This window comes from Phacochoerus africanus, chromosome 1 (genome assembly GCF_016906955.1).
Source record: "Phacochoerus africanus isolate WHEZ1 chromosome 1, ROS_Pafr_v1, whole genome shotgun sequence".
NCBI lineage: Eukaryota > Metazoa > Chordata > Mammalia > Artiodactyla > Suidae > Phacochoerus > Phacochoerus africanus.
In genome coordinates, this window is record NC_062544.1 from 168,302,278 (window position 1) to 168,327,295 (window position 25,018).

A 25,018-nucleotide genomic window follows, 5' to 3' on the forward strand; every position below is an offset into this window, starting at 1 on the left:
CAAAGAAGCTTAAACCCAGTTGCTTGGAGCACAGTGGTGGAATAAATATCCATCGGGTGGCAGAAAACAGCTCTAGGCTCTTGGGTAAGGGATGATGTGATACCACCATGGAATTTTAGGAAGTTTTGGAATTTTCAATTAAACTGCTCCATCTAGGGGCAGTTTCCCCAAAGCTATTGGGGCAGCTTGCCCAGATCCTTTTTCCACCAGGTCAGGCAAGGTTAAGGAGTGGGAGCAGTGCCAGGAGCTTGGGCTATTAGGTCCAGCTGTAGGATTTTATCTTCTGTATCTGTCTTGAGGGCTCATTCCACCAACCCCTTTGTTTTGATAGATAGTTCCTAACACAGCAGACAGTTTTCCTCTGGGGACAATCTCAACAATCATCTTGAGCTTCAATTTTAGAACATTTTTTAGCTGACATCTCAGCATTTTAGGAGGTCTATATATGTGAACATATGGTATTCTTTTCACAATAATAATGTAACAATAATGATGGCACTTGTGATGATTGCTGACATTTGAGTATTGTTCAATATATTTGTGTATATTAATTTATTAAATTTTTACCACAATCCTATGAATTAGTTACTATTATCTCCTTTATATGGATGAGGAAACTGATGCATAAAGAGTTCATATCTTGCCTGAGTTTATACAATTGGCAAATGACAGAGCTGGGATTTGCATATAGACACTATTATTCTAGAGTGTTCACTCTTTTTTTTTAGTCTTTTTGCTATTTCTTTGGGCCGCTCCCGCGGCATATGGAGGTTCCCAGGCTAGGGGTCGAATCAGAGCTGTAGCCACCGGCCTACACCAGAGCCACAGCAATGCGGGATCCGAGCTGCGTCTGCAACCTACACCACACAGCAACGCCGGATCATTAACCCACTGAGCAAGGGCAGGGACCGAACCCGCCACCTCATGGTTCCTAGTCGGATTCGTTAACCACTGCGCCATGACGGGAACTCCTAGAGTGTTCACTCTTAATTGCTATGCTCTCTTTCTATGTATGTGTGTGTATAAATATATATACACACAAGTATATATGTATGTATATTCTAACTAGTATGAACAAGTTTCTGTCTTACAGGTGAAACATAGATATGAGGTCATTACAAAGTAGTGGCTGTGATGAGGTCTCTAGCAACTGAAAATTTTATAAAAAAACCTTTTCTAGCATAATCTCTTTTTTCCACACACTTTCCATTTTACATTGATTCCTTGCCTCTGGATCATAAATAATACAATGAGGAGAGGAAAGTCATCAAGAATTTCATGATAATGTCTCTCAATATCTGGGAAATGCTGCTCAGCCTCTCTGGCGACAACCATGTTTCCATTTCTGTACCCTCCACTGGATTTCCCTCATTCTTCTTTAATCTATTTTTACCTCATCAAACTTGATCAAAATTGCAAGTGAACATAATTATTTGGAAATTAGCTGTTTCTACCTGTGCAAAATCATATTTCCTTCCAGGGGCCCAATATCTCAAATTTCTGATCACCTACACACCTAACTTTCAGAAAATTTCTGTATGCTTGAGTTTTATCTTTCCATTCTTGGTTCTCAAATAGCATTATATCCTGCATTTATATCGCTGAACCATATGTCAAATCTCCACAACTTTATACACTGCTTTTTAGTGCAGTGCATACATGTAATAAGCCTTAATTTGTTGATGTTCTTTGAATGTTTTCTAGGGTTATTTTATGAGCCAACTTTATATGTTCCTCTCTTAGAAAATATATCATCTTCATATTTTATCCCATTGTTTTCAGTTAATTACACTTGAGAAATTTAGGACTCTAACATTTCATAAAATATTTAAAAAGTTTTAAATATAATAGGTTAAGCTGTTAGAAAATAACTATATTCATAAGAAATCATACATTTTCCAAAAATTCTATCATAAAAACTCATTCAGTTGAGGAAAAAAGAGGAGAGTGGGGTTTTTAGACCTATAATAAGAAGGCTATATTTCCTGTATGGTTTAAAATAATAAAATAGCTTTTATTATTTAAAGCTAAAATAATTAATCAGAAAAACAAATCTAGAAACACTAATAAGTGATTCTTGAAGTGCATTTGGACTGGACCAAAGTCAGTGGGTTTATAGAGCATTAAAACAAAAACAAATTGCTGCATGGCTCACAACATCAGCAGCAGACTGAAAAAGAAAAAGAAAAACCAGCATCGAGAAGGCACCTACTACAATAAAACAGATGTTTATCCCTATGCTGGAGCAAAACAGCTTTTTAAAAAAATGTTCTCAGTACTATTTGCTGATTGCCATTATGTTATAATCAATTGTAGTCCATGTTGCATTTCTTGATTAATTGATTTAACATTTTAGAAAACGATTGGTATTCTTTTTTTAGTAGTGTAATAGAGCGGGCCTGTGCCAGTTTGCAAGAGCTGATTGCTACACTTTAAGGAATTTTGAGAACCAATTGTGAAATCCATCTGTTATTAAAATTTAAATGATACAAACTTACAGACAAATTGGATCACAAAGACTAAAAAATTTACCACTCCCTGATGACTACATTTTACTACTACCTATGTCTTGAGTTTATTTCTAATGTGTCTGAATGGTAGAAATACTATGTAATGGTGTGCATGTTTCTTTCAAACTCCACATTCGATGATATCACATAATTCACTTGAAATTGGTTATTCAGAGTATTTACACTGTAGAAATGCATGAACTCACTTAAACCCTCACACCCAAACTATCTAGAACTGGTTGTTAAATACTGAGTGGCACACCACTGGCTTTCATACAAATCAAATTAATACAATGAGGTTTTAACTTAGTATGAAATTTCTATTTTCAACATTCATTATGAATATTAACAGGTGATTAGTTAGACTTCATGATCAAGAAATTTTTATTTTAAAAATCAGAAACAATTAGAATTAATAAACTTAATGCTTACAGTCAATCAATTAACAGGGGGCCAGTCAGCAAATATTGCTGAGCTCTGTGATATTAACCACAGTGAAGCATGTATTAGAAACAGTTCTATGTCAGTTTCTGGCTTCATAATACTTTTTAGGCTATTGTCCATTTTCTCACATAAAGAACCCATTTTGGAGGATCAAATGAGTCTGGAGAGAAATTTATTTCAAAGTTAAATGGAGTTTACTAAACTGAAAGGTCTTGCTTTTCTTTAGCTATTGGACAGTTTTATTTCATAGCAGTGGTGAGTTTTGTAGCTGATTGTGCCCTAACTTTAGCTTGACTCTTACAAAACTTAGAGATAAATATGCAACCCCTGTGTATCAACTTTAACATTGGCTTTATTCTGATCTTCTAACTTTATTTTATGTTTTGTACTCTGTTTTTAGTGAGTATATATGAAACCGTCTAAGATTCTTTAGGTGGAAATTTCCTCTTCCCCACAGCCTCATGGATCTACTTAACCTGCTGTAACCTCACTCTTGGCCACAGGTGATTGGCCCCTGACCTAACCTGGGCCAAGTGAGTCTCTTTCCTTTGGTGTGGACTTGGGGCAGAGGGAGGCGAGTCAGTCTCTCTTTCAGAGACCACTAATAGAATTAAACTTTGGTGCACTTGATGACCCTCTGCTACCATGTGGACCAAGAACAAAGTACGGCAGTCAACAGTGAGAGAACAGGGTGGACCAGATGCCAGGCAAGACCACAGTTGAGAAACACTTAGGGAATGTGCCCACCACATTTGGTCCTGAGGCAGAATTGCATTCCTCTCCTTGAATCTCTGAGCCCTCCTCAAATCCTTCTAAGAAACCCTCTTTTTAGGTTGTTACTTCTAGTTGCTTTCTTTTACTTGCAAGCAAAAGATTTCTGACAATATACTAGATTTTATTCTGCTATACATTTTTTTGGATAACTGTCTATTGGTAATGAGGTAGATGTAAATAAATATTTATAATCAGTGCTGTGTTATTCCAATATTTTGTATTAACAAAGTTTTTCAAGTGATATTAAGGGAAGTGCCTTGGGAAGACAAACCTAGGTACTTCCCATTAAGTACATGGAAAAATTCTATATTTTGCTATTTATGATGAAGAAGAAAATGCTTTTGTAATTTTGCCTTGTGCCTCCAAATTTTATTACTTCCACCTCAGCCCCTTCCATAATTCCCCTCCACCTATGTTCTAACTTAGTGTGTTGAATTTCTACTGCAGCTGTAACAAAATTCCTGCAAACTCAGTGCTTTAAAACAACACAATTTCTTATTTTAAAGTTCTGTGGGTCAGAAATCTGTTATGGATCCCACCAGACTAAAGTTAAAATGTTGGCAGGTTGTATTCCTTTCTGCAGGCTCCAGGACAGAAGCTGCTACCTGTTCATTCTGGTTGTTGGTTAAACTCAGTTCCCTATGGATATAGGTCTGAAATGGCAATTTCCTTGCAGGCTGTCTGCTGAGAAGTGTTCCCAGGCCCTAGAGGTCATCTGCATTCCATGGCCTCTAGCATCTTTTCCTCTGTCTTCCAAGTCAGCAATGGAAAGTAAAGTCCTTCTTACATTGCATGTCTCTGACCCGCTCCCCTGCCTTCCTCTTCCATGTTTAAAGACAGGTGTGATTAGATTGTGTCCACCTGGGATCCCTCCATTTCAAAGTCTTTAACCTCAATCACATCACTAAAAATACCTTTTGCCATGTAGGGTGGCATCTTTATAGATTCTGGGGATTCATCCCTGGACCAGTTTAGAGGGATGTTATTCAGCCACATTTGTCTTTGGATTTCTACATTCCCAAGCCCTTGGGTCATAAGGCTGATTTTTCTGTGCAAGATAATACATACCCTATCATACCCAATCCTGGCAGTCTGTGAGTAACATAAGGCATCATTTTTCCCAACAGGACTGATTCCAGCAGTGTTATGCTTCTTTTATCTGCCTCTCCTTCTGTATTTCCAGCAATAGTTGTTGGCATGGAAACCCACCCGTTCACCCAACCTGGAGTAAATGGTGAGTAAATTCTCACCACTATTTTTACTAATTTGAAACTTGCTAAATTCTTTTGCTTCTTCATCCACCATCCAGTTCAGGTCTTTCTTCCTCCTCCTGTGCTGTCAGTTGATACCTTCATCACACCCCCCCCCCCAACTTCCCCATCAGAGATAATGAAATATTCATTATTATTCTTTCGGCCTCATATTTCCTTCCCACTTTTCTTCAATACATTCCCAACTCTTTTCCTTTAATACAACTCTCATCACCTCTTTCCTTCCTTCCTTCCTTCTTTTCTTTCTTTCTTTCTTTCTTTCTTTCTTTCTTTCTTTCTTTCTTTCTTTCTTTCTTTCTTTCCTTCCTTCCTTCCTTCCTTCCTTCCTTCCTTCCTTCCTTCCTTCCTTCCTTCCTTCCTTCCTTCCTTCCTTCCTTTCTTTCTTTCCTGTGGCATATGGAGGTTCCCAGGCTAGGGATCAAACCAGAGCTGCAGCTGCCAGCCTATGCCACAGCCATAGCAATGTGGAATCGTAACCAAGACTTTGACCTACACCACAGCTCACAACAATGCCAGATCCTTAACAATGCCAGAACCTGCACCTTCATGGATGCTAGCTGGGTTTGTAACCTGCTGAGCCACAACAGAAACTCCCTCATCACCTCTTTTCTTACACAGTTTGATGGTTTTTTATAAACAGTGAGAATCATCTATGACCTGACTCCTATCTATTGGTTTATCTTTTTTGTTCCCTTTCTCATACATATTGTTCTATTTCCATTCAAAAAAAATTTTTTTCCACATTTTCCTCCTTCTGATAAACTACTGTTTATGTCTTAAAGCTTAATGGAAGCCTTCTCTGCATCTCTTGGTAGAGTTTCTCAAGTACTCTGAACCATCACTGTAATTTATAAGTACCTCTCTTTAGCATTTTTTATACTGCAAGAGGTATTTTACTTTTTTAAAAAAATATATGTATGATTTTCCTTCTGGATTTTACCTCCTTTAAGTTGGTTACCATGTCCTTTTCAACTTTGTGTAGAAATGGGCCTAGTATAAATGCCTTTCATGCAGATAGCACACAATATTGTGAGTGAATGGACCTACAAAAGTAACAAGTTATGAAAGTTTGTTTACTTGAAGAATACATATTTCAAATCCAGATCAAATCCAGATTTTTACCTACTTAATTAATGCTGGTCTGGAAAATAAGCCCAAAATTCAGATTTTCCTAACAGTAGAACTTTAGCAATTGGAAAGATAAAAGTCTATGTTTTGGGATAGAATTCAGGCAGTGAATTATGTCAGGGTTCCTGAAGATTTTTAAGTTACTGCACAAACAAGTTACTACCAGTAAAGGATTTAGATATTCACAGGAAGCCCATTTGGTAAGCTTATTTCAAGATCATTTTTAATGCTTTTTCATTATATCAGTTATAATTAAACTACTTTGTATATGTAATTATGTGGCCTAGTAATCGAGACAATATATTATGGAACTGTGTAAAACAAGTCCTGCAGATCTGTACTTCTTCTGGGCTGTTAGTACTTAATCGGTTTCTGGCCACCCACTGAGCTGGTCTGGATGAGGCTGCCTTTTGATCTCTTTTATGAAATGACCTTCGAGGGCAAAAATAGATGAGAATAAACCTTAAAAGGTTTGTTATAAATATTCTGTTTGGCATCATGTATCTTTCCAAAATGCCAGAATAAAACACTTAACTAAAAAGGGTAACTTTAATGTCTTAGACAAATAAGGCTAAGCTCACCACCATTGGTTGCTTATAATATACCCTGGTCAAATTTGCCACAGAGCACCCCGCCCCCGCAACATACACAATTGCCTTGTTGAGGGGCTATCGACAAGCAAGGATGAAGAAACTTCTTCCACACTTAATTACAATACCAGAGCTAGTCTTTTATTATTTTTGCATCCCTTTTGCCCTGTAATCCTCAGTCTTTGTAGTCCGTGTAACCAAGCAATGCTTCCATCTGTCATGAGAAGCAATATATGTACTCAGAAGGGAGGAACAGTTCATATTAATGATACCAGCAACCTCTGTCCTTCTTTAATCAGAAAAACCATATATAAAGCCTGTGTAAAGGGTGCTGGTGAGAACAGCTTATGACTAACAAATGTAATGGGTCCTGAGACTACTAAAATATATTTTTTTCTTAAGACTAGATATAAGACATGACTCTGATGAAACAATATTAGATTTCTCTTGAAAAAATGATGTAGGGAGTTCCCATCACAGTGCAATGGAAACGAATCTAAGAACCATAAAGTTGCAGGTTCGATCCCTGGCCTTGATCACTGGGTTAGGGATCTGGCATTGTCGTGAGCTGTGGTGCAGGTCACAGATGTGGCTTGGATCCTGTGTTGCTGTGGCTGTGGCATAGGCTGGCAGCTGTAGCTCTGATTAGACTCCTAGCCTGGGAACCTCCATATGCCGTGGGTGCGGCCCAAAAAACCAAAAAAAAAAAAAAAAAAGAAAAAAAAGATATAAAGAGGATTGATTCCTTCTTTCAGTGTTTAAAACTCTAGATCAGATTAGCCAGCCAACTTTCTATCACTTATTCATTCTGCAGACACTTACTGATGGTTTAAATTCTCACTGTTATAGGTCAAGGTTTTTATAATTTTTAGCATGCACAGCTGCTGAATTTTCTTTGTGTGTCTATTTTCATCTTTAACTTCTCCTAGAACTGGCTTCTATTTCAGTTGACTTTTGAACAAGTGACTTGCTTTTGTTGAATAGGGGCCTACAAGATATAGATACTTGATTGCCCTATCTCAAGGAAATTGTACTGGTATCATGTTGGGATAAAAGTCTTATCATGTAGGAAGTTAATGTGATGTTAAAGGTATGGTGAAAACCAGATGTGTTTGAAATGATTTAAAGGTCTCAACAAGGAAATCAGAGAGAAAATGGGACTATTAAACAATTTAATTATTTAGAGTAAAGGAGACAAATGGAAAGTGAAATTCTAAAGTGTAATGTAGATTTACAGATATTTAATATCTGATCTAAGAAAGGATTGCAGCAACGAAAAGTTATACACACACACAAACTTCTCTCTCTCAAGATATACCAGGGAGGAAGGCTTGTTTAATTGTAGGAATGAGAAGCAAATTAAGATGAAGAAGAAACAAAAGTAGGGAGCAAGAAGGGGAATTATGAAACTGAACAGGAGGGTATAACTCTCCCAGATTTCAGGCAATGTTACAAAGCTACAGTAATCAAATACCAAAACAGACATACAGACCAATGGAACAGAATAGAGAACCCAGAAATAAACCCAGACACCTATGGTCAATTAATATTTGACAGGGGAGGCAAGAATATAAAATAGGAAAAAGTCTTTTTAGCAAGTGGTGTTGGGAAAACCAGACAGCCACTTGTAAATCAATGAAACTGGAATGCACCCTCATACCATGCACAAAAATAAACTCAAAGTGGCTTAAAGACTTAAACATAAGACATGATACCATCAAACTCCAGAAGAGAACATAGGCAAAACATTCTCTGACATCAACTGTACAAATGTTCTCTTAGGTCAGTTTTCCAAGGCAACAGAAATAAAAGCAAAAATAAACTAGTGAGACCTAATGAAACTGACAAGCTTTTGCAGAACAAAGGAAATCATAAAAAAACCAAAAAGACAGCCTATGGAATGGGAGAAAATAGTTTCAAATGATGCAACTGACAAAGGCTTCGTCTCTAAAATATACAAACAATTTACACAGCTCAACAGCAAAAAAACCAACAACCCAATTGAAAAATGGGCAAAAGGCCTGAATAGATATTTCTTTAAAGAAGATATACAGATGCCCAACATGCATATGAAAAAATGCTCAACATCATTGATTATTAGAGAAATGCAAATCAATACTACTACCACCTCACATCTGTTAGAGTGGCCATCATTAACAAGTCAACAAATAACAAATGCTGGAGAGGGTGTGGAGAAAAGATTACCTTCCTACACTGTTGGTGGGAATTTAAATTGGTACAACCACTATGGAAAACAGTGTGGAGGTGCCTCAGAAATCTAAATATAGAACTACCACATGAGTCAGAAATCCCTCTTTTGGGCATATATCCTGACAAAACTTTCATTGAAAAAGATGCATGCACCCACAAATTCATTGCAGCACTATTCACAATAGCCAAAACATGGAAACAACCTAAATGCTCATCAACAGATAAATGGATTAAGAAAATGTGGTATATATACACATGGAATACTACTCAGCCATAAAAATAACAAAACAATGCTGTTTACAGCAACATGGATGGAACTAGAGACTCTCAGACTAAGTCAAGTAAGTCAGAAAGACAAATACCATATGATATCACTTATATCTGGGAACCTAATATATGGCACAAATGAACCTTTCCACAGAAAAGAAACTCATGGACTTGGAGAACAGACTTGTGGTTGCCAAGGGGGAGGGGGAGGGAGTGGGATGGACTGGGAGTTGGGGGTTAATAGATGCAAACATTTCATTTGGAGTGGATAAGCAATGAGATCCTGTTATATAGCACAGGGAACTATATCTAGTCATTTGTGATGGCACATGATGGAGAATAATGTGAAAAAAATATATAACTATATATGTATGTATATATAGCCGGGTCATTTTGCTCTACAGTAGAAATTGACAGAGCACTCTAAATCTACTATAATGGAAAAAATAAAAATCATAAAAAAGAAAGGGGATTATGAGAACATAAAACTTTATGAGGTAAATGTAAAGATGACAAAAATTCTTATTCAAAATAAGTTAAAACTTTGGAAGTACAAAGCACCTCTTCATAGAGTGAACAAATAAGTAAATTATTTGGCCTATGTAAAAATGCTTTATAATTTCTGTAAGAATACATACACATAAAAAAACAAATTTGGAGAAAGCCTATGTAAATTTTATTCCATTTTTAAATTTTAAATAAATAAGGATTTCTGAAATGTTGTATTTAATGTGTATGAAATTTTAGAAATAGCTTAAAACATGTTATAAATTCTAATTGGCATTAACACATTTAAAATCTTGAAAAAAGAGAAAATAATTACTTATGATTTTTATCTGCTAACTTAATAAATACAGCATAAATATATTAACTTAAATTCATTAATTTTTAATATTAATGACATTATTTATTATGTATTAAATGTCAGAGACTTTATCTGTATGATTTCTAGTAATAATCTCTGATGTCATTATTTTCTCTTTTATATATATTCACATATAGTTGAATAATTTGTGTCACTTAGAAAAGTTAAAAATATGCCTAGACTTTAATTTCTTGTGATAGTAATCATATCAATCAGAAGATTGAAGTTAGCCTCTAAGAATTGATCTATTCAATATGTTTGACAGGTGGAATGAAAAGAATATTAGAATGTTGGCAAAAATCAGCACAGGTTATTTATAACTTACTATTCTATACAATTTTAGTGGATATTTCTTTTTTCTAATGAACACAATGTCTCTCTATTTGTACTTTTAAGATAAAGCATACTGTACAATGTGTGCTGCTTGGTAAATTGCTTTCCTACTCAATATATTATGGATACCTTTCAATTTAAGCAAGTAACATAATGGATGAATATGTTCAATATTTAAAATTTTTTTAAATTTTATTTTATGACCACACTCACAGCATGTGGAAGTTCTTGATTTAGGTATTGAAACCAAGACAGCTGCAGCAATGTCAGTTCCTTTAACTCACTGCACCAGGCCAGGGATTCTTAACCCACTGTGCCCCAGGAGGTACTCCTCCAAATTTTTGAGTGTATCATAATTACTAACATATTGATGAACATTATGTTGTCACCAATTTTGTTCTCTTTCACCATCATCTTCTCTCTCTATATATCCTTAGGTGTGTTGGGTCAATAGCATGCATGTTTAAATTTTACATACCGTTAAAATCGTTCAAAGGATTGTATTATTTTATGCAGTCATAAGCCATATAGGAGATTTTTTTTTTCCTAAACTCTGGACAATAGTAGTTATTTCCATTATTTTTAATCTTTGTCAATCTGATTTTGGAAAAAAAAGAGATATTTTCCATTCAAATTTCTAATTTTTATTTTTAACTAGTGGAGAGGTTGAACTTTTTAAAATTTATTCACTATGACCCTTCTTCCTTCCATATAGCTTCTTCAGTTTTTTTTTTTTTTGGTCTTTTGTCTTTTTAGCGCTGCACCTGCGACATACAGAAGTTCCCAGGCTAGGGGCCTAATCAGAGCTGTAGCTGCCTATCTACGCTGCAGCCACAGCAACACAGGATCAGAGCTGTATCAGTGACCTACACCATGGACACAGCAATGTCGGATCCTTAACACACTGAGCAAGGCCAGGGATCAAACCTGTGTCCTCATGGATATTAGTCAGGTTCATTAACCACTGAGCCATGATGGGAACTCAAATTCTTTTTTTAATTGAAGTAGAGTTGATTCACAATTTATATTAGCTTCAGGTGTACGACAACTAGCTTCATTTTTACGAAGTCTCTCTAGTTTTTGTTGATCTGGAAGAATCTTTATATATTAGTAATTTTGTCTTTCTCATATATTTCAAATATCTTTCCCTAATTCAGCATACAAACTGAAATTTTTTAAAATCTTTATTATGCAGTGAGCAAGTCCAAGCACAGAACAACAGGGAAATTCTTATTTTTCACCTTAAATTCAAGTGAAAGAAAAAAAGTCAGAGCAATTGATTCCGTGTTCTCTTTGAAATAGATTTATGTAACAATTTGAGTTAATTTATCATTTCCAAGATGCATCACACAGTTGAGGATGTTTGAAACCCAGCATTAACTAAATGCCACTGTTAACTAATAAACTTTAGAATATTGGATATTTTCAAAGATTATAGAGGCAAAAGATACAGCCAAAATAACTGGAATTTGAGCTTTCCAAGATGTAATTCTTAATCACAAACTATGACTTATTTGAGTTTAGATACAGAATGAAAATCTTGATCCTTAGAGATCAACCCACAGGAGAAATGACGACAAGTTGTCGTTTTCCCAGGACACCAATAACCCATATCAGTTAGATCACTGACATCTGTGTGGTTCCTGTGCAGGATTTTATTTTACTTCTTTCTATGAACGGAGTCTTTCCATTCTGTTTTTATTTGCTGACAGCTCATTCTACAGTTCATTCACATAATGAATGAGGTGGGAAATTAATTCTATGGGGACTAAGATTGTTTGGTTTGTCATGAGACCTGCTCGACATTTACGGCTTTTTCCCTTTTGTGCTATTCCAGTACACTGTTAAAAGATTGTGCCATAAATCCGAAAGCATGTTTTGCAAAGTTCATATCTGCATTTGCTACCTTTAATATTAATAGGAGTGTATCTTTAAAGTGAGTAAATTGAGAAAGTGGCTGAAACTATAGTTTATAAAAGAAGATTAGTGGGTTTAATATGCACTGGAGAGTAAAAGAAAAATCTTATTACTGTATGGAGAAATTACCTCATAAAGAAGCTAATACAACAGGCTGGGGAGTAATTTTTAACAAGGTTTTTATGATGCACAAGTGTAGGCAAGTTAATGAACTTATCTTTCTAGTTATTTTCAGATTGTAACAATGCTCTTCTTTTCTAGTTCTTGTGCTTTAAAAAGTAAAATACATTTAATCACCTACAATAAAACTAATTCATTACTTTAATAAATCAAGTACAATCTTATACTGTACACTTAAATGTCACTGCAATAATGCCGAAAACCATATCAGGTGCTAATGTTTATCATGGAATAGAGCAAAAGGTAACCACGAAGCTTATTTATTATTTAAATTAGTGTCTCATTTTGACGGTGCACAGTCATTTTGGAAAGATTTGACTCCCTTTTCGGCTATTGGATACAGGAAGCAGAGACAAAAGAATGAGAAAATACTTTGCTTTAGTAATCATATGACCATTTTGTCTTTTAAATTCACACAAACAATTCTGAAAAAATTGTATATTCAACAGAAAAACAACTTGGGAAGGAGTCAGTAAATCCAGGATGTCCATCTGCCAGCATCTTGCATGGAACAGAGATAATTTAGGAAGAGCATGTCTGCATTTTTTTTTTCAGCTCAAAGACAAAAGACAAACTTTTGGGTCCTTACACTAATTGCTGAGTAGTTCTCTATCTTGAAAATGTGTTGAATTGGTAAAAGTAAAGTGAAGAAAAAGGTAAATAGATAAAGAAATGGTCAGAAAAATTGATCCCTTTATAATACTTAATCTAAATCAGATTATGATTCACCATTCATCACTCTAAATTATGATATTTGTTACAAACATGCACGTGCATGCACATGCACGCAAACCCACACACACCCCCAACATCTTTTTTTTCTTTTTTTCTTTTTTAAAGGCCACGTCTGCAGCATATGGAATTTCCTGGGCTGGGGATCAAATCAGAACTGCAGCTGCCAGCCTATGCCACAGCCATGGCAAAGCAGAATCTGAACTGCATCTGTGTTTATGCCACAGCTTGTGACAACACTGGATACTTAACCCACTGAACAAGGTCAGTGATGGAACCCTCATCCTCACAATCACTATGTCATTTCTTAACCCGTTGAGTCACAATGGGAACTCATTAACATCTTATTTTAATTTTTGCTTTTCTCCAATATTGGAATACCAAAGTAATTTAAGATGACCCAGCGTAAAATCCTACGTATGTGCCATGTTAGAACACATGTACTAATATTAGATGAAATTCTCTCTTATAGAGAGAGTAGGTACCCAGACTCTTCTGATTTTATCAACTTGATAACACAGCCTTTCATATACCATTTAGGGTCCTTGTGCCTACAGCCAAACGCTGGTTGCTAGGGTCCCTTGCAATAACTGCTCAATGTCACTCTGTCTGTTGGACATTTATTATCTCCTTTATTGTCCACCTGTCTCTCAATCAATATTTTTCTGTTTTATACAACTCTCTTAGCACTTTCTCTGCTAAATCGTAATGGGTCACATTAAGTTTAAGTAATTCAGGCTAAAGTGCTAGCCAACTGATAGAGTACCATTTACAGAGAGTAAAATGCCTATTTCTTCCTAGTACTCATGTATGATGCTGATCACAGTAAATTCAGGCATGGCAGCAGGCTGGTGGTGAAGATAGCATATTTTCACAATGTTATTTGAGGTATCCTTAAATTAGCACCTATACGTAGCTGCCTGCTCCGAGTCTTTGTGAAGTTGACTTTGGCAATTAATGTTATGTAATAATGAAATATACTTGTGTTTAAAAATGCTGTTTGCTGCACACAAAGTAATTTATAAAATACTTTGTAGAACTGAATATATATGTATATATACATATATATATACACACATATGTATCTATGTGACTAATACATATATATATGACTAATACACCTTGTGTGCCCATGTTTGGAAAAACATACATAGGGCAAGAATAAATACACTTAATGCATCTAAGAATTCACTGAATTTATTCTGCCCAGGGTTTGGTTTTTGAGTTGGTTTCTGAGTTGGTTTCTGAGTTTTGTTTCTGAGCTGGTTTCTTATATGATGATGTCCAAATAATGGCAACCCAACCAACCCAGTTTTCAAAGGTAATACACTGGTAGAAGGGTAGAATTTTTTTTTTTTTGATGTCTAACCATTATTGTTATGATGAACTAAGTATACACTGATGTGTTTTTCCATCTTGAATGATTTTACTACCAAAGTAACTCTTGCTTGTTGGAAAGAGTTTGATAGATTGATTATATGTGCCTCCTTCCAAGGCCTTAGAAGATCAGTCAATAGTGGGAAAAGTGTCACAGCAACCTAGAAGGCAGTCTGGAATGCTCAGTCTCACCCTGGAGATTTGGTTGGATTGTTGGGTAGAATCCCACAGTCAGCATTGAACTGAAAATCTTTATGTAATGTTCAGCGTTATGTTCTGAACTCTTAAATTTTTTTCTCTTTATTTCCCTTGGGTAACTTCTTTCTAGTCATCAAGACCTTTGTTCTAGTGGTTGTCATTGTCTTTTAAAGGAACGGATGCCTCTAGGATGTTCTTCTCCTAATCCAGATCCAGAAAACCCCTCATAAGAGATAAGATGCGTACAATGGGATAATGCGAAGAAAGCAGACAGAAAAAAGAAGAGTTAATAGATGGGTGCTCCAGGCCTGACCATCAGTAGCATGGAAATGGAGTTGGTCACTGTGGTTTTGGCAGTGAGGCTTGGACAAGGATAGATCTCAGCCAGAACAGATGAAGGTACTGGGTGGTGAGATTTGATAGAGAGAGTGTGCAAGATGGGGCTAGAAGGAATTGGCTAAAGCCTCCAGAAACCAGAGAAATGACTGGTCAGCAGGTGTCTAAATGCCTAAGGCAGTAGCGGGAGTTTCTCAGTAAAAAGATTAATTCTTACATAAAATAAGTAACTTTCACTCTATTTTTCTCTTAAAAGAAATTAATTTCTGAATTTAGGGTGTTCAGGCTTTTGAAATTTTTCTTTTCTTCCTTTCCCTGCTTTCCTGCTTTCCCACCTTCCCTCCTTTTCCTTCCTCCCTTTCTCTTTCTTTTTGTCTCCTTCCTTCTTCTCTTCCTTCCTTTCTCTCTTTCTCTTTCTTCCCCCCTTTCTCTCTTTCTTTTCCTCTTTCTCTTCCTTCCTTCCTTCCTTCCACTTACAAACAAAATCACAGTTGCTGCTTAGGATGCATTCTAGAAATGTAACTGCTGAATCAAAATACATTTTAAAATTCAAAGGCTTTTAATTTTAAAAAATATTCTTCACAAATAGTCTAACAACTTACTCTCCCTCCAGCAATACATGAGTCTCCATTTCTCCACCCCCTCATCTATGATAGATATTACCATTTAACAGTACCTTTGGTAATTTGATAATTATAAGCCCAGTAAGTCAGCATTTCTCAGAAAATGGACTAGAATTCCTCATGATGAGTTACAAGAGGGGCAGAGATCTTTTTGAGGAATAATTTTACATTTTATTTCCTTGAATTATTCCTTTTTACAGGATAGTTCAGCAAGATTATTTTTTTCTTGTGACAAAAACCTCAATATGATTCCAGTTCTCTAGTTATTAAAAAATACCTAGACTATGGTTACAGTATTGCCTTGAAGCTAACTATTTGGTTTTAGGAATTCCTTTTTCTTTTATGTCCTTTCCTTGCACAAAGGATTCATGAGAGGCCCCTGATTTTCTGCTGTCCTTACTTCTGAGGATGGTGTTCTATGGGCAGTCAATTTTAAAAAGTTGGTTACTAGTGCAACTGGGAAAGACTGGGGTCAGCTGATGTTCATCATTTGTGATTGTCCTGAAGGGTAGCAAAAACCCTAGAGGTAGTCCATTTGCAATAATGATATTCAGGGCTAAATTGCACACATGCACATAGGTAAGCATGTGTGTGTTTTTGCTGAGAGTAGAAGTGAGGAAATAGTGAATAAATGGGTAAATGAAATATTCAAAATGAAGTTTTCCCTTGAAAAATAGTGTTATTACTTTATTTGCAATATGGGAAAAAATAATAAGCAAAAACCTCATCCATGACATTTTCCCAGTCTTTGGAAATGTGATTTAAACAGATTCCATGGTTTCATCATCTAGTCCTGTTTAACAAGTATGTCATATCTGCCCTATGCTTCTCCAACTCCGCAAAGACCACATCATTTTCTTCATCCAAAAGCTCAGCCAAGAGCCTACAGAACATACTGACTCATGAGCATGTGGTATATGTTACCTATTTTGTTTTTGTTACTGTATTTCACATGCCCCTGCCCATTTTATGAAATAGTTTCCTTTATTCTATTTGTCTCTATTTCCTACTGTTCTAAATATAGCCATTCTCTCTCATATTACTTGCCACTCAGAATATTTAACATAAATGTTTTCCATTCATAAACTTACTTTACATATAAATAATGATGCTTTCAATATAGTTTAGGACCACAGAAGGCTAATCTTCCCTAAACCATATGATATAAATATTTGAACTTAAAATATAGGCTTTAAGTACAAGTATTCAATGGGGGGGGGGAACAGTCCATTTAAAATCTGTTACTCCTCTAGACCTCAGGTAACATCACATATTCTCATTTGCTGTTAGCTGTTGGTTATTAGGAAAACTTTCCACATGGATAATCAACCATGTTAGAATTACAAAGCACTTTACAAATCCATTTATTAAGCAGACCTGCTTAGAGTGATTCTGGACAATGACAAATGGAGAATGTATATATTTATACGCAGACATGGAGACACCAGCCCTCGACTGTAATACAAACTGGAGCGCACCTTCATCTGAAAAATAAATGAGTCATGCTAATCCGAATGTGCTCCTGATTCATTATCTGGCCTACAACCCAAAGCATCCTTTTAGGATGTAAGCATGGCAGAAGGAAGATCTAAACACTCTCCCTCCAACACCCCTCCTGAACTCAGAGACTTATACCTAAATGTGGACCAAGAATCACTCTGCCAAAGTTGGCAGCCTCCATGGTCACTGCCTGAAGCAGCTTCCCAAGCACTTTTCAATATTGCTGAGAAATTTGTCATTGAAGATGCAGCTGGAGAGAATCCACAATCAGGCCAGGCTGGACTTGCCTGACTAGGGACTCAGGACTAGTCACGTTAATGGGTTTACACTCCTGTGTTTGTCTCTAATTCCCAGGGAATACCTGCTCCCTTTCCACTCCCTGTGGCCCACAGTATGACACAGAAACAGTTCTGGTCTAGGAATTAGACAGCACTAGGTTTAGCCTTAGATCTTCCGTGAACTAAGGCAATTCACTTCACTGTTTCATTTTCTACAATAGCTAATTGCACAATAATCCTTATTTTGCTTTTATTCGTAAGGCTAGTGTAAGGATAAAATTAGACAATGGGCATAAAGATATTTTAGAAGTTAAAGTGTTCTTCAGTGTTGTGCTTTTCTCCATGTACATTTTTCTCCATATATAGACAGATATAGATGCATATCTCTCTCTATATAGTATGTATATTACTTTTTAGTATAAAAGAATCAATACATTCTATATTTTTTTAAGTTCTACCTACATACAGTATGAACATGTTCTAGAGAATGTACACTGGAAAATTAAAATGGCAGTAATTAATGGTGGCAGGAAGCACAACTTGGTTGCAAATGTACATGGAATAGAATCCTAGTGTACAATGAGTTTATCTGTAAAGATTTGAGAAATTAGGGCACACATATACTTTCTAAATCCTTAACACACTCTCAGATCAATCTAATATAATAAATCATGTTAGCCTGTAATGCAGATGCCTACATATTTCCTCACTCCAGTGTTATTGATGAATCAATGTAGCAATGAGGCAGTTGGGAGTCTCCCAAACTTCAGTTAGGAGTCTTCAGCAAGGTTCTCCTTGTCATGATGGGTACTTTACCAAGCAGTGTAACAAGATCCTGGCACCTCTGTCTTTTAGGAGCTGGTTGCGTAGTTCTTGTTCAGGCCTGTAAAAGAAGGCAAGAACAGAAAGTACTTCCAAGAACTTGCTTTTCAGCCCTACAAATGGTTAACCCCTTTCATTAGTTGATCTCCAGCCCCTGAACTGGCCCTCAGAGCACCAACCTTGCCTTAAATTGTCCACAAGATGATTCTATTTGCATATCTTGCCTTCTTTGTTGCACTCAACATCCCCCCCCCCAAAAAAAATCCCATAGCTATCACATCTGGAAATGATATCCTTGTATTAGTAGAAGTGTAGACACTTGAAAATAGTTATTGACACTGTAAGAGAAATTACAGGAAACTAGTCGCTGTTGGAAAGCATACATTGGAGAAGAAAGAACCTGTCATCCTCTGGCCAAACATGACCTTATTTAAGTGACATGTTGGTTACATTTCTAATGATATGTTAAATTGGCCTTAAGTAACCAGGTCACAAGGTTAGCAGAGGCCAGCCTTAGTTGGAGAAGAGTTTTAAATCTTCTGAAATGATAATCTCCTTCCTCTCTTCTATAGGCAGCCAACAAAGGTGCAGAGGTTATTGTGTTATTTTTTTAATTTAAAAATGTATTTATGTATGTGAATCCGATTTCTTGGGCTGTGGTCTCAGCATTTTTACTTTAAGACTCACCTCAAATTCTGTTCTTTTCTGAGGTTGAAACTATAGGTCTTAGTGACACTGGAATCAACCGAGGACATTTCATTTCACAGAGCCCAGAAACTTTTCCCTTCTACAAAGTAAATGGAGAGGTGGATAGGACTTTCTCCTGAGGTGCAGAGAAGAGATTAGTTTGGGAGTAAAACAAAATAATAAGAGTAATCCCACAAGCAATGCTGGTAAATATATTTTATTGTTTAAAGATCATGTTGAATTTTAGGTAGTGACAGAAGACATTTCTCTGTCTTCAAATCAGGTCTCTGGCACTTAACCCTAAATTTACTAGGAGATTTGAAACAAAATACCTAATGCTTGTTCCCATTTCCCACAATGTTCCTATCCACCATGGTTCAAAATATAATCAGAATTTCTGATTTACTTTTATTTCCTCTCAGTAACTGGTCAATCATCAAAGTAGCTTTAATTTTCCCTTTAGAATGACTTTGCTCTCTATTCTTCATTCTTTGCTAACATTGATAAATCACTCTAGACTAAACTCTCTTACTTAAAATATCAGTTACTGAAACATTCTATGTGACTAAATAGCCAAGTGCTGGTATAATATGTTAATAGACCATTGCTGTTCCATGTAATAGAAATGCCAAAAATAATTACAGAGAATTTAAAAAATGATAATGTAATTATGATAGATGACCTGAAGCAAAAGTAGAAATGGAAATATTTCAAAATAAAACTTATTTCAGCAGTTGTAGTGTTTTCCAGTGTATGAATGGGCTAGCTTACAAAACAGGTTGATGTTCACAGAGTGGTCTAGGAAGTGGTATATTTAGGTGTTTTTTTTAATGTTGATTATAATAAATGTTTCTGATCAATTTGGGTCAATTTGGACAGAGCCTTATGTATAGTCTTGGTTATTCAGTATACTTCATTTGTTAAAAACATCAATAATACTACTAATAATAGTACATAAAATACAATTTATTAACTAAGAAGGTTGTAATTCAATTTCATTTATTTTATCATCTCTTTTTATATGGTCTTAGTGCTGCCAGTGTACTATCAGAGTGGAAGTATCAAGTATGTGCATGATTTTGAAGGAAGTACAATAGTTGGTTCTGTTTTTCTGTTGATAGTTTTAGCAAAAGGTAGAGCTGAGGAAAGATAAAGGAATAAATAGCAAAAACAAATTAGATGGCTTCCTATGATATTGGATATTGACTATATCAGATATTGGATATTGAGTATATCAGCAAAAGAAGATAGAACATTTGACAATTATAAACTATTATTTTTCTTTTGCTTTTTCTAAAAACAAAGCTTCACTCTCGTCAGTTATGCATTCATCTGCCTGGGAACACATTTGTGTAGAAATTAGATATGTTACAGAAGTCACTAAGAAAGAACAAATGCAAAATAGGATTATGCATCAAGACAGTAGCTTCAGAAACTAGGCTATTGCCTTGGAAGAGGATTTTCCAAATTCCCTCTTCTCACATTTAGCATATCAAAAGCTGAATTTCAAGCTCTTGGAATTTTTGGTACAGAAAATATTCTCCAGGTTCCAGATAGCAAAGCCAGAAGGTTTATTGCTGTCAAGCAGAAGAAGGCAATGGTTTAGGGAGCTTAACTTGTCTACCTGGGAGGAAATGGGAAGAAGAGGGAGAAGGAAAAGGATCAGGCAGTGAGGCATCTGGGGCTTTGGCCCACAGGAGAAAGTCATGCTAAATAAGGCAGGAACAATTCAATGGCAGAAGTGTGCTGGAAAGGCAGTCTTGAAGAAATCCCAACTTATTCAGTTTTGGGGAAAGAAAATGTTGCTGCCAGTTTTTGTTTATGTAAATACTATTGTGATGTAGAGTGTGTAGAGATGTATATATGGACTTTGTACCTAGTATAGTCCTAGTGTATGGTATATAATAAAAAAATTTGATGAATTAATGTAATGATTAGATAATCTCACATTGGGACATAGCTCTTCTCATATATTACTGGTTCTTTTCCTAGATCATCAAAGACAAAAATGTAATGCCTCTCTTTGTTATGTTGACTTGGTGCAAAAAAACATGTTTGCTCTTAGAGCGAAAAATTATGGTATAAACAGTATTTACAGTATTTATAGATCAGTTTTGAAAAATTAAATGTGTAGAAAATATAAGATTTTTTTTTTTTCTGGAGTTCCCGTCATGGCGCAGTGGTTAATGAATCCGACTAGGAACCATGAGGTTGTGGGTTCTATCCCTGGCCTTACTCAGTGGGTTAAGGATCCGGCATTGCCATGAGCTGTGGTGTAGGTTGCAGACATGGCTCAGATCCTGCATTGCTGTGGCTCTGGCATAGGCTGGCGGCTACAGGTCCGATTGGACCCGTAGCCTGGGAACCTCCATATGCCGTGAGAGCGGCCCAAGAAATGTCAAAAAGACAAAAATAAATAAATAAATAAATAAATAAAAATATTTTTTCTTCTATGTTTTACTTCTCTCTCTCTTTTAAAAATTGAAGTATAGTTCATTTACAATGTTGTATTGATTTCTGCTGTACAGCAGTGATTCAGTTATAAATATCTATACATTCTTTTTCATAGTCTTTTCCACTATAGTTTATCACAGTATATTGAATATAGCTCTCTGTGCTATACAATGGTACCTTGTTGTTTATCCATCTACATATAATGGTTTGCATTTGCTACTCTGACCCTCCCCCACTTCCTCTTCCCCTTGGCAACCACAAGTCTGTGCTCTATATTTGTGAGTCTGTTTCTGATTCATAGATGAGTTTATTTATGTCATATTTTAGATTCCAAATATAAGTGATATCATATGGTATTTGTTTTTCTAACTTACTTTACTTAGTATGATAATTTCTAGGTCCATCCATGTAGCTGCAAATGGCATTGTATCATTCCTTTTTATGGCTAAGTAGTGTTCCATTATATTTATATGCCACATTTTCTGTGTCCATTCATATCTATTCTTCTGTTGATGTGCATTTAGCTTGCTTCCCTGTCTTGGCCATTGTAAATAGTTCTTCTATAAACATAGGGGTGCATGCATCTTTCCAAATCATAGTTTTTTCCAGATATATGCCCAGGAGTGGAATTGCAGGATCATACAGCAAATCTAGTTTAGATTTTTAAGGAACTTCCATAATGTGCTCCATAGTGGCAGTACCAGTTTTTTAATTATCTATTTTTATTAAAGTATAGTTGATTTACAGTGTTGTGCCAATTTGTACTGTACAGAAAAGTGGCTCAACTGTATATACACACACACACACACACACACATATACATATATATGTTCTTTTTCTCATATTATCTTCCAACATGGTCTATCTCAGGAGATTGGATATAGTTCCCTATGCTATACAGTAGGACCTCATTGCTTATCCATTTTAAATGTAATAGTTTGCATCTACTCACCTCAAACTCCCAGTCCATCCCACTCCTTGGCTCCTTCTCTTCAGGAGGCTGTACCAAATTACATTCTGAAAATATAAGTTTTAAAAACAAATATTCTATAGGGAATTTTGAAAATTATTTTGGGTAAACTGGGAGGATCCTTTTCTCTTCATAGGCAGGCAGTATCTGAAAAAAAAGTCAATGCCCAGCATTTTGTTACTAATCTCAATTTATGCCAGTTTCCAAGCTCAGGCATTCCTATCATTGCCCAAGGCTGTGAGCATGGAAGATGCCATGATCCCCGGCAAACACTTCAGGGTGTCTGATGAGCTCTTAATGACAACAAGCTTCCCCAAATGCAGGAAGAAGACAGACCAGAACAGAACCATAATTTGATTTAGTGGTGCTGTGTACCAAATTAGAAAAAAAAAAAAAAGCCAAAAATACTATCAAAGAGATTTTTGGAGGTTTCACTTATCTGCAATCTATGAGACAAAACTGGCAGAATGAGGGCTCTTTGCCTAAAAGTTTATTTTGTTTTCTTTCTTCTGCCCCCATCTCCTTTCTCTTAGCCAGTTCTGACGCAACAGGATACAGGCAGCAAGTAACGCAGGGCACTGACTGCAAAGTGAAGTCAGGCTGGAATGGAATGAAGTGTTAAAGGTTTCTCTTTAAAATTCATCGGACATTCACACCCAACTTTAGAAATCAATGATCAGTGCATGCACTACTTCAATCATGGAAGTGAGGAAATGCATTAATGGGTGTCAGAAAACAGATTAAGAGGGCATCACCCCAGGGCCAGCAGTCCTGTGAAATGGCAAAATTCAACTGTGAAAGGGTTCTTGGGGAGTCATGGTGTCTGCTTTTAAACATTTTTCACTGCCAACTACTACATAAAATATTTGGCCTTCATTATTGTCCCTCAATTCCTAATATGTTATTATTGTTGTTATTTTATTATTATTCTTTGTGACAGACCTAGACATCAATTATTGAGGTAAAGGAAAATGTGTATTTTGATTGTCTTTGTTTTTTCTTTTTCTTGCCTTTTAGGCCACACCTACAGTATATGGAAGTTCCCAGACTAGGGGTTGAATCAGAGCTACAGTTGCTGGCCTATACAACAGCACAACAACACAGGATCCGAGCCACATCTATGACCTACACCACAACTCACAGCAACGCCAGATCCTTAACCCATTGAGCAAGGCCAGGGATCGAACTAGGGTCCTCATGGATACTGGTCGTGTTCATTACCGCTGAGCCATGATGGGAACTCCCAATTGTTATTCACTTAAGTTCAAGGCTTCATTAATAGGTGAAAGGAATAAATTATGTTGGAATAAGTGGAATAGATATAAGACATAGCATGTTAAATTTAAATCACATATAGGTTTTCATACAGAGTAAAGATGAGCTGGGGATGGGGAGAGCTATGGGAAAAGTATAGGTACCAAGGAAAATCCAGATGCCAGAACATGAATTGCATGTTCTGATCCTGGTCCAGTTCTCCATCTTTGTCTCCTTTCACATAGGACTGTCTTCATGGGCCTGTACTCATAGGAACTCATGCTTGGTTTAATGCTTTGTTGCTGCCATTCTGGAATTCTTAATTTTATCTTTGAATTTGTGTTTTGTAAGTGAAGTCCAATGAGACAACAGAACATGCCCGCTGACAGTGCGTGTAAAGTGTGGGCCCACTGTTCCTTGATGCCCCAGTTTGCTGTGCCTCAAAGAGCACAAAATTTCGCTGGACTCACGAGCATGTCAAAGCGACGGAAAGGTAAGTGTGCTGTGTCTACAAGTAAGTAAGAGGATGGTGCTGAGAGCCCCCAGAGCTCATCTTTTTCTTGTGAACCAGACCTTGTTTCCTGTGCAGAAAGAAGGCAATAGTATTCTAAGAAACACAAAGTTTCAAAGAGTCCTGTTATGTTCTTTCTTACTGTCACTTCCCTGTATTAGCCAATCACTTACACTGAATGGGATGGTAGATAAGGGAAGGGAAAGAGGGCAGCTCAATAGCCCCTTTCCACTTCCTCCTTATCTATCCATAGACTGAAGGTAGAGTATGTTGGTAGAATGTGTTTGCATCAAGAAGTGAAATAAAAACAGTGGAGCCAGTTGTGTAGTGTTTTCACTCTTCTGGTAAGAATGAAATACATACGTATGTATAAGTTATGAAATACAAACTGTGTGATTTTGGTGATTCTGTATATGAGGTAAATATTCTTATATTTGTACCTAAAAGCAACATTGCCCAATAGAAAGATAAATGGAGAAAGTGATGGAAATGATTTAAAATTTTAACTTTTTTTGCTTTTTACACTTAGAATGATATCAAATAATGATTAAAAAAACCCACTTTGACAAATCAAAAGAGATAGTGGAATAAAGCAAAAAATCTTATTTTTTAGGAACTTTAATGACATATTTTCCTACTTTTTGAACAAGGGGACACATTTTCATTTTGTATTGGTTCCTGCAAATTATGTTGCTGACAGTGCTTCCACTTTCCCCTATGACCACTCTAAGAAATCATTCTTGTTTCCAATCTCAATGGTTCTTTTCAGCAAACTCATCTCTCTGC

At 36.1% G+C, this 25,018-nt stretch overlaps 1 long non-coding RNA gene across 1 annotated transcript in view; it reads left to right on the forward strand.

The window, feature by feature from the left end:
• The window catches only part of LOC125112586 (uncharacterized), a 40,493-nt gene extending 16,285 nt beyond the window's left edge, over window positions 1-24,208 (forward strand). Inside the window, exons 2-3 of the long non-coding RNA XR_007131190.1 lie at window positions 4,856-4,962; window positions 24,073-24,208. This is a non-coding gene — a long non-coding RNA (uncharacterized LOC125112586). The remainder of the gene's footprint in view (window positions 1-4,855; window positions 4,963-24,072) is intronic.
• Window positions 24,209-25,018: the final 810 nt, after the last annotated feature.